The sequence below is a fragment of the Phyllostomus discolor genome, chromosome 1 (genome assembly GCF_004126475.2).
Source record: "Phyllostomus discolor isolate MPI-MPIP mPhyDis1 chromosome 1, mPhyDis1.pri.v3, whole genome shotgun sequence".
NCBI lineage: Eukaryota > Metazoa > Chordata > Mammalia > Chiroptera > Phyllostomidae > Phyllostomus > Phyllostomus discolor.
In genome coordinates, this window is record NC_040903.2 from 75393319 (window position 1) to 75403988 (window position 10670).

The following is a 10670-nucleotide window of genomic DNA, read 5'->3' on the forward strand; positions in this document are numbered from 1 at the left end:
GCTGCCTTTGTCTTCTCTGTTAACTCAGACGTGCAGGGGCAGTGCAGCCTGAACCAGAAACAGTGGACCCCCGGGGTAATCAGGACTGGGAAATAGAATATGCAAGATTCTGGGAGATCCGTTTGCTGGAGGGTGTTATTAACTTGGAATTTAAAGGCATAGACAGGAAACCTTTGGAGCCTGTAGTCCTTTTATATGTTAAAACTCCAATCTCTGCCCAGAATCACAGTGGGGTTCTGCCTGCACCTTTGTAAATCACCTACTTCTTTTGATCTTTTCTGCCAGATTGTGGATCCACAAACTAAGTCTGTATTCTCAATAAAAATCTGCTTGGGAATGGATACAGGGTGCTCTCCCTGCTAGAGGAGGAGGGGCCATTCTGTTTTTACTTCCCCACAGAAACTGCTTGTTTCTTTGTATGTCTTTCGCGTGTTTCGACGAGTCATCCTCACCATTCCGTGCTCACTGCCCGTCGGTGAGCCTGTGTCAATGGGTGGACTTCCACACCCAGTCGTGTGCAAAAGGCAGAGTGTATAAATGACAGAATTAAAGTCAGGCAAGGAATCAAGACAGTCCAATACACCAGGTGTTTACTGAGTGGCGGCCCAATGCATGGCCTTGGCTAGATGCTGAGAACCACAATGAGTGAGACCACATCCTTGGCCTCTAAGAGTTGAGTAGATAGAAGAAAGAGTCTAAATAATATTTAGATGAGTGAGGAGGTGGTGGCGGGTTTGATCATTCTAATTCCTATTCCACCAATAACTTCCTGTGTGACTTCTTAAAGAAACATCTTCTATCAAAGACTAAATTAAAAAAACAACAACAACAGAAAAATACATTTGAAAGTAAGTGCCAAATCTCAAAGCACTGACCCGTATCAGAAGTACAAAGTAGAGAAAGTTTCAAATTTCAAAGTGCTTTCACTGTCAGGTTTTTACACATTAGGCAAGCAATTTCAGTTTCTGTTAAGAAACCGAGTTGGCAGTAGCAGACTTTTTTTTTTTAAGCTGGAGTAGCAATACTTGTATCTGACAAAACAGACTGTGCAACCAAGGGTATTGTAAGAAACAAAGAACACTACATAATCATAATGGAAGCAAATCAAACATGAGGATACAACCCTTGTTATAAAAATGTATGCAGTAAGAACACATAAATAAGTGAAGCAAATTTGAATATAAAGAGAGAGACTGACAGTAATATAGTCATAGTAGGGGATTTTAACACCCCCTTGACATGAATGGTTAGATCTTCCAGACAAAACAACAAGGAGACAGAGGCCTTAAATGACACACTAGATCAAATGACTTTAACTGCTATCTTCAGAGCATTTCACCCCAAAGCAATATAATATACATTCTTTTCAAGTTCACATGGATCATTCTAGGACAGGTCACAAGTTAGAACACAAAACAAACCTCAGTAAGTTTTTTAAAATATATTTTATTGATTATTCTATTACAGTTATTCCATTTTCCCTTCCTTTATTCCCATCTGCCCTGTACCTATCCCTCTCACCCACATTCCCCCACCTTAGTTCATGGACATGGGATGTACATATAAGTCCTAGACTGTTCTTAAGCTCCCCCTGTCCATTTTCTACCTACCATTTATGCTACTTATTCCCTGTACCCTTTCCTCCATACTTCCCCATCACCCTCCCCACTGATAACCCTACATGTGATCTCCATTTCTGTGATTCTGTTCCTGCTCTAGTTGTTTGCTTAGTTTCTTTTTGTTTTTGTTTTTAGGTTCAGTTGTTGATAGTTGTGAATTTGTTGTCATTTTACTGTTCATATTTTTGATGTTCTTTTTCTTAGATAAGTCCATTCAATGTTTCATATAATAAGGGCTTAGTGATGATGAACTCCTTTAACTTGACCTTATCTGAGAAGTACTTTATCTGCCCTTCCATTCTAAATGATAGCTTAGCTGGATAGAGTAATCTAGGTGGTAGGTCTTTGCCTTTCATGACTTTGAATACTTTTTTTCCAACCCCTTCCTGCCTGCAAGGTTTCTTTTGAGAAATCAGCTGTTAGTCTTATGGGAACTCCTTTGTAGGTAACTGTCTCCTTTTCTCTTGTTGCTTTTAAAATTCTGTCCTTATCTTTAATCTTCAGTAATGTCATTATGATGTGCTTTGATGTGTATTTCCTTGGGTCCAACTTCTTTGGGACTCTCTGAGGTTCCTAGACTTCCTGGATGTCTATTTCCTTTGCCAGATTGGGGAAGTTCTCCTTCATTATTTTTTTTCAAATAAGTTTTCAATTTCTTGCCCTTCCTCCTCTCCTTCTGGCATGCCTATAATTCGGATGTTGGAAGGTTTAGGGTTGTCCTGGAGGTTCCTAAGCTTCTTCTTATATTTTGAATTCTTGTTCTTCATTCTGTTCCAGTTGAATATTTATTTCTTTCTTTTGCTCTAAATTGTTGATTTGAGTTTCAGTTTCCTTCTCTTCACTGTTGATTCCCTGTATATTTTTCTTTATTTCACTTTGCATAGCCTTCACTTTTTCCTAAATTTTGCAACCATACTCAACCATTTCTGTGAGCATCCTGCTTACTAGTGTTTTGAACTCTTTATCTGATAGGTTGGCTATCTCTCCATCACTTGGTTTTATTTTTGGAGCTTTGATCTGTTCTTTCATTAAGGCCATATTTTTTTTGTTGTTGCAGCACAGCTGTTAAGTTGTAAGGGGCAGAACCTGAAGTAGTCACCAGAGTGGGACAACCCATGCCACTGCATTGTGGTGCTGTACTTGGGGGAGGGGTCAGAAAGGGAACAATGCTGCTTGCTAGGCTCTCAGCAGGCTTTCAGTCACTTTACCTGCTACCCACAAGCAAATTGGGCTTTTCTGGTGCTGATTCCCTAGTGCGTGGGTCTGTGTCTGTTTTAGGACCCTGTGGGTTTCTCCAGCAAACTTTCCTGGGATGCTGGGAGTTTCCCCCTCCACTACAACTCCCATAGGTTTTTACTGCCAGAGGTTTTGAGGACTGTCTTGCTCCCCAGTTGTTCCTCATGGTTTACCAGCACACAAATGTGGGACCGCCCAGTGTTCAATCCACTACTTTGCCCTCCTGCCCAGTCCTCCAGCCTCAGTCTTGACACATGTCCTCTCTTCCCTGGCTGCCCTTCTCCGGTCCTCCTACCAGTGGGTGAATGTTTCTTCTTTAACTCCTTGATTGTCAAACTACATAGTTTGATTTTCTGGAAGTTCTGGTTATTTTTTGTTTTTAAATTTGTTATTGTCCTTCTTTTAGTTGTGTGAGGAGGCAAAGTATATCTACCTATGTCTCCATTTTGGCCAGAAGTCCACAAATCTCAATACATTTAAGAAGACTGAAGTCATATCAAGCATCTTCTCTGACCATAATGCTATGAAACTAGAAATCAATCACAAGAAGGAAACTGAAAAGCTCATAAAGATATAGAGGCTAAATAACATGTTACTAAGAGATAAATATGTTTATAATAAAAACAAGTAAAAAAATCAAACATACCTTGAAACAAATGAAAATTAGAACACAACAATCCAAAATCTGTGGGACATTGGGAAATCAATCTTAGGGGGGAAATTTATAGCATTTACAGGCCTATTTCACAAAATAAATAAAAAAGCTCAAATAAACAATTTAACTTTGCACTTACAGGAATTGAAAAAGAAAAACAGAGCCCAAAGTGAATAAATGGAAAGAAATAATAAAGATCAGAACAGAAATAAAAAAATAGAGTTAAAAAAAACACCTAAAATCAGTTAAACCAAGAACTCTTCTTGGAAAAGATAAAAAGAGAGAGAGAGAGAGAAAGAGCTCAAATTAATAAAATCAGAAATTAAAAAGGAGAAGTAACAATGACATCAAAGAAATAGAGAGAAGATATTACAAATAACTGTGCCAGCAATTTTGGACAATCTGGATGAAGTGTATAAATTCCTAGAAACATACAATCTTTTCAAACTAAGTCAGGAAGAATCAGAATATCTGAACAGACAGATTACAACTAGTGAAATTGAAGCAAAAACCTCCAAACACAAAAAAGCCCTATGCTATACCAGATGGCTTCACAGGTGAATTTTACCAAATATTCAGAGAACTAACACCTCTCCTTCTGAAACTATTTAAAAAAATTCAAGGGGGTCAAAGACTCCCAAGTTCATTTTACAAGCCCAGCATTATCCTAATACCAAAACCCAGAAAAAAGACACTACAAAGAAAGGTAATTGCAGGTCAATATAATTGATTTATATACAGGCATACTAAAAAATCTGCAACAATGTATTAGCAAACTGGATTCAGCAATACATTAAAAAGTTCATACACCTTGATCAAGTAGGATTTATTCTGGGGATTCAATTTTGGTACAATATATGCAAATCAATAAACTTCATACACTACAGAAACAAAATTAAGGATAAAAACTATATCATCATATCAATAGATGCAGAAAAGGCATTTGAAAAAATCTAGCACCCATTTATGACAAAAATTCTCAGCAAAGTGGGAAGAGATGGAACATACCTCAAGGTAAGAAAACCCTTATATGACAAACACATGGCCAACATCATACTCAGTGGATACAAACTACAAGCATTTCCCTTAAGATTAAGAATAAGACAGGGATGTCCACATTCACCTCTCTTATTCAACATAGTACAGCGAGTCCTAGCCACAGAAATCGGAAAACAAGAAGCAATAAAATGTATACAAATTAGAAAGGAAGAAGTAAAAGTGTCATTATTTTCAGATGACATGATACTATACATGGAGAACCCTAAAGATTCCACTACTAAGACTGATAAATGGATTCAGTAAAGTATCAGGATACAAAATGAATATCCAGAAATCAGTTGCATTTTATGCGCCAATAATGAATGATCAGAAAAGAAACTAAAAAACAGTCTCATTCACAAGTACTTCAAAAATAAGTACTTTTGAATTTATACCTAGGAATAAATCTAACCAAGGATGTAAAAGACCCGTACTCAGAATATTAGAATACACTGAAGGAAGAAACTAAAGAAGATACAAGTAAGTGGAAGCACATACTTGTGTGTGGTAAGATACAAGTAAGTGGAAGTAAGTGTTCATGGACAGGAAGAATTAGCATCATTAAAATGTCCACATTACCCAGAGCAATCTACAGAGTAAATGCAGTTTCTATCAAGATACCGATGGTGTATTTCACAGAACTAGAACAACCATTACAGAAATTTATATAAAACTACAAAAGACCTTGAAAAGCCTCAGCATTCTTAAGAAAGGAGAACAAAGTAGGAAGAGTCATGCTACCTAATATGAAACTATACTACAAGGCCATAGTAATCAAAACATCATGGCATTGGCATAAAAACAGACATATAAATCAATGGAACTAAACAAGAGCCCAGAAGTATATCTGTGCCTTTATAGTCAGTTATATTTGACAAAGAAGGCAAAAGCATGCAATGGGCTAAAGACAGGCTATTCAATAAATACTATTGGGAAAACTGGATTATGAAAAAAAAATTAAACCAAACACAAAATAAAGTAAAAATGGATTAAAGATTTAAATGTTAGACTCAAAACTATAAAAATCCTCAAAGAACATAGGCAGTAAAATCTTGGACATTTCTTGTAGCAATATTTTTTTTCTGTGATATCTCTTTGAGCAAGGGAAACAAAAGAAAAAAATAAACAAATGGGACTATATCAAACTAAAGATTTTGCACAACAAAGGGAACCATCAACAAATGAAAAGACAACCCACTAAATGGGAGAACATATTCACCAATACATCTGATAAGGGGTTAATATCCAAAATTTATAAAGAACTTCTACAACCAAACACTAAAAAAACAGACAATCCAATTTAAAAATGGGGAAAGCCCAAATATACAGTTCTCCAAAGAGGATACATAGATGGCCAATAGACATATGAAAAGATGCTCAACATCACTAATCATCAGAGAAATGCAAATGAAAACCACAATGAGATACCACCTCACACCTTTCAGAATGTCTATCATCAGTTAATCAACAAACAAGAAGTGCTGATGAAGATGTGGAGAAAGGGGAACCCTTTTGCACTGTTGGTGGGAAAGCAGATTGGTACAGGCACTGTGGAAAGCGGAACGGAGTTACTTCAAATAATTAAAAATGGAACTGCCTTATAATCTAGGAATTCCACCTCTGGAAATTTATCTGAAGAAACTCAAAACACTAATTTAAAAATATATGTGTGCACCTATGTTCATTGCAGCATTATTTACCATCACTAGGATATGGAAGCAGCCCAAGTGTCTATCAGTAGATGAGTGAATAAAACAGCTATCGTACATTTATACAACGGGATACTACTCAGTGTGAAAAAAGAAGAAAATTTTACCCTTTGCCACAGCATGGATAACATGGACCTGGAGAACATTGTGCTAAGTGAAATAAGCCAGTCAGAGAAAGTCAAGTACCATATGATTTCACTCATAATATGGAATCTAATGAACAAACTTAACTAACAATCAAAATAGAGACAGACAGATAGAAAGCAAGCAGGCAGGCAGCTCTGAGAAGGCTGAGGATGGGTGGGTGGAGGGATTGAGCAAAAAAAAAAAAGAGAGAAAAAACTCTTGGACAGGGACAACAGTCTGGTGACTGTGGGTGGTGTGTTGAGGTGGAAGAGGGTAAAGGGGCGATAAGTGGTGATGGAAAAAATTTAAAAGTGAATACATAAAAAATAAATATCATCAACAACAAAAAACAAATTGCAATGGTAGAGTTTCTTTTTTTATGAATCCTCACACAAAGGGCATGTTTATTGATTTTAGAGAGAGAGGAACGGAGAGGTGTGGGGGGGGAGGGGGAGAGGAGAAGGAGGGAGGGAGGGAGGAAGAGAGAGGGGGGGAGAGGGGGAGAGAGAGAGAAATGGGGCCGATGGGTTGCTTCCCATACCCGACCCGACCGGGAATGGAGCTCACAACCTAGTTATGTGCCCTGAATGGAAATCAAACCCCCAACCTTTTGGTCACGGGATGAAGCTGCAACCAACTGAGCCACCCAGCCAGGGTTCTTTATCATTTTTTAGATACAGATAAAGCAGTCCAATAACAGTTGTGTGGTGTTTGATCTAATTAGGTGACTGCCATTCTTTCTGCCGGTACCCAAGACTGACAACCTTTCATTTCAGGCTTTCCCAAACATTATTTCTGGATAATTATGACTTGGCACCAATATTAAATATCACACACCCCCATTTTCAGACAATGTTTGATCTAGAAATTCCATCTTTCAAACACAGGAAGCTTCCCAGGGAGGTACAGCTGGGTTGGCAGATGCTGCTGCAGGTATCCCCGCGGGTTTCCCAGGCCGTCGGGGCAGAAGTCCCCAGTCCTGTCCCCAGCGGGTGGCCCCTCCACGTCCCGGGGAGCCCCAATAAGCAAAGGCGACGCCCCTTCCCGACCGCGAGGCTGCCTCACTTTCCAGGTGCCCAGGACCAGAACAGGTATCTTTTCCATGCCTCGGGGCGGGACGCGTCTGAGACTGCTGCGGGAGTCACGGGGTGAGCCGCGGTGGCGGACACGCTGTCGGCTGGCAGTTCCGGCGGAGAGCTCCGCGGTCCTGCGGCGGGGGGCGCTGCGCGGCTCGGACCGGTGGGCGTGTCCAGGCCCTCCGAGCGCTGCGGCTGTTGGGAGGCGGGGTGCGCGCGCTACGAGTTGAGGTCCTGGCGAGTTCCTGTCTGCTACCTCCGTGCCCAGAGATGGGGGGGGGGGGGGGGGGCGTGCGCACAGCGCCCGGAGAGGAGCGAAGCCAGGTTGACAGGCTGGAGTCCCGAGGGTCCCAATGTTGGTAGGGCCACCCCAGGGAGGCCCGGAGAGGACAGGGCCTGGGGCGCTGTGTCCAGGGCTCCAGGCGCCTGGGACTAGGGTAAGTCCCCGACCCCCACGCGGTGGGGAGGGGCCTCCAGGTTCAGGAGGAGAGGCCTGCTTCCTACTCTACAACTGCATGTGCTTGGGGCGGGCACCCTGAGGGTCCTACAGGTTCATGGGAGAGTGTGTTGTGTTTTTTCTCCTTCGATGACCTTTTGCGGTGAATCCTGTAAATGCTTTCAACCCCTTGAAGTTCTTGGGACAAGGGGCTGGCCTGGGGGCCAGGGCAGGGCACTGGACAACCTGGGGCCGGACCTCCCTTGCTGGAGCCTCAGGTACTCTGGTGCAACTGGACGGAGTCATTGCCCTGGCTGGCGTGAGCAGGCTTCGAGAGGGAACTGGGCGCCCCGGGACAGTAGATGGAAACCGGAGGACATGGAGGATTCCATATCTCTTTCATACCCCCTGGAGCCCCCAGCTCCTTTGCTCCCTGGAGCCTGGGAACCCCACTGCCTGAAAGACCCGGAACAATCGTGTGTTTTTCTTCTGGTTTCCGGCCTGCGGCTGCAGTGCTAACGCTGACCACCAGGTGGTGGGCTGTGCCCACTGTAGTAACTGTAGCAGGGAACGGGTCAGTTTTTCTGGGCTTGCTCCTGCCTCTGACCCAACTTACACGTTTTATTATTAGTCTCCATCCCCGTGTGAGCCACTCAGAGGCGAGGGGGAGCTGCGAGATTCTCTCATTGATTCATTCAGCTACTGTGAAAACAAAATTATTTGTGGGAATATCACAAAGTTCTTTATATACATCTTTCACTTCACATTATGGCCACAAGTATTTCTGCATTTGCTACTGTTTCTATCGTTTGACTCGTCCCGCGCCAGCGTGAATGAGTTGTCCCTGAACCTGGATGAGACTTGCAGGGCGGGACCATGAAGGCAGGCATGCTGGAGAAGCTGGTACAGTACTAGCTTTCTGCCCTCCGGACGGACTACTGTAACCCACCTCCCTGTCTGTCTACTGAAACTTCTGCACCCAACAGGTCACAGACCTGCTGCAGAAAAGGTGGGTGCTTCTCCCCGCCACAGCACAGTGGTTACTCTGCCACCCCATAGCTGTGTGTCTTGGGAATGCCAGCTCACCTCTCTAAGCCTCAGTTTGCTAGTGTGAAAATGGGGTGCTGCGAGGACCCACCTTGGAATTTTTGTCAGGACTAACTGGGAGAAGCCATGGAGAGTGCTGACCCTGTGCCTGGCATTGTGGAAAGGACTGCCGAGGGCTGTGATTTTCTTGTTTATGATTTCCTCTTCCCCATGAAGAAGCTCTCTGCCTCAAGCCTCACTTATTCTGTGGTCTTGGTAAAAGCTATTTCCACTTGTAAAGGAGGTTTCACATTCTATCTGGGTGTCCCTGTCCTAGGTGTAGCCAGAGCAGGAACCCCTGGGGGCTTGCTGAGTGGCCCCACATACACTGAGATATCTGAGAAGGTTCATTCTGTCAACAGTAGATATATCAAGTGCCTACTGTGTGTAGGTCCTTTTCTAGGTACTTGGTTATATGTTCAGTGAATGGAACAGACTAAAATCTCTGTCCTCCAGGCTTCCATTCCAGTTGGGGTGTAGGCCAGTCCCACTAGACATCATAGAGGACCCAGGATGTTCCATGTGTCACCCTCCTGGCCTCCTCTACATATGAATTCCTCTATACTCCTTGTCAGACTGACAACAGACCCCAGGAACAGCTAAAGGTGTGAGAAAGCTCCTGTCTTCGTGGTGGGGGATATTTAGGGCTGAGGCCAGTTGGGGTCAACATCTGGGAGATGTGGACTTTACTGGCCTAAATGTTTATGGCTTATATGCAGCTCAGCATGCCTGGCCCAGAGCTGGAACACCATGCTCACCTTCTTTTGGCCTAGCTGGATGACCAAGAGCCCACAGAGGCAGAGCCCTAGGGTAAGGCAGTGGGGGTAGGTGCATGTGGTCATATGGGGAGGTTGGTGCTGGGGCCCCTTGGGGAGGAGCTGGGGAGGAGCTTATGGAGGTTGGTGTGAGGACAGGAGCAGACGGGTCTGAGACCATTGGAGTCAGCCTGGGAAGATGTCCTTCTCTGGAAGGCTCTGGGATGTCCTGTCTTTGAAGAGGCCTATGGGAAGGCAGGCTGTGCATGACCTCTCCTCTTGCAGCTCCAGTGCCATCTCCAGAGTAGCGCTGACTCCTGTACCAGCTCCTGTACCTTCTCAAGAGCTAGATCCTACTGTATAACTAGAACCCAAGGCCTCTTAGAGCTTGAGGCATTTTGTCATTAGATTTGATGCCATCTCCGTTAGCAGGCCCAGAGCCAGAGCAGAGTGCACAACCAGTTGTAGCTTAACTCCAGAGCTGGTGCCAGCTACAGAAGAAGCTCTAGAGCCGCCTTGTCTCACCACCTGTGCAGCAGGGGCAGCACCAGCTCCGAGCTACACCCAGCACCAGAGCTGCCTCCTCTCCCCGCTGGCGGTAGCACTTTTTATGTTTTTCCTTTCTCTCTTTATATTTAAAAAAATGTAAAACATTGTGTTAAAATTTAGATTCAGCATCATGTAATCTTTTAATGATGTTTAAACTTCAATTCAGAGAGGCTTTAAGTTTTTCCCTATGCTGTGTAACCAGCCCCACTGTCTAACTGCAGCATGTCTCCACACCCAGAAGCGAAGCCCGTACCCTGTGGTCACTGCATTCACTTCCCCAAGCCCCCAGCAACAGCTAACCTGTTCTGTCTGTTTCTTTACCTGGTCTGGATTATTCATATAAATCAAATCAGAATATGTGGCTTTTTATGTCTGCCCAAATATT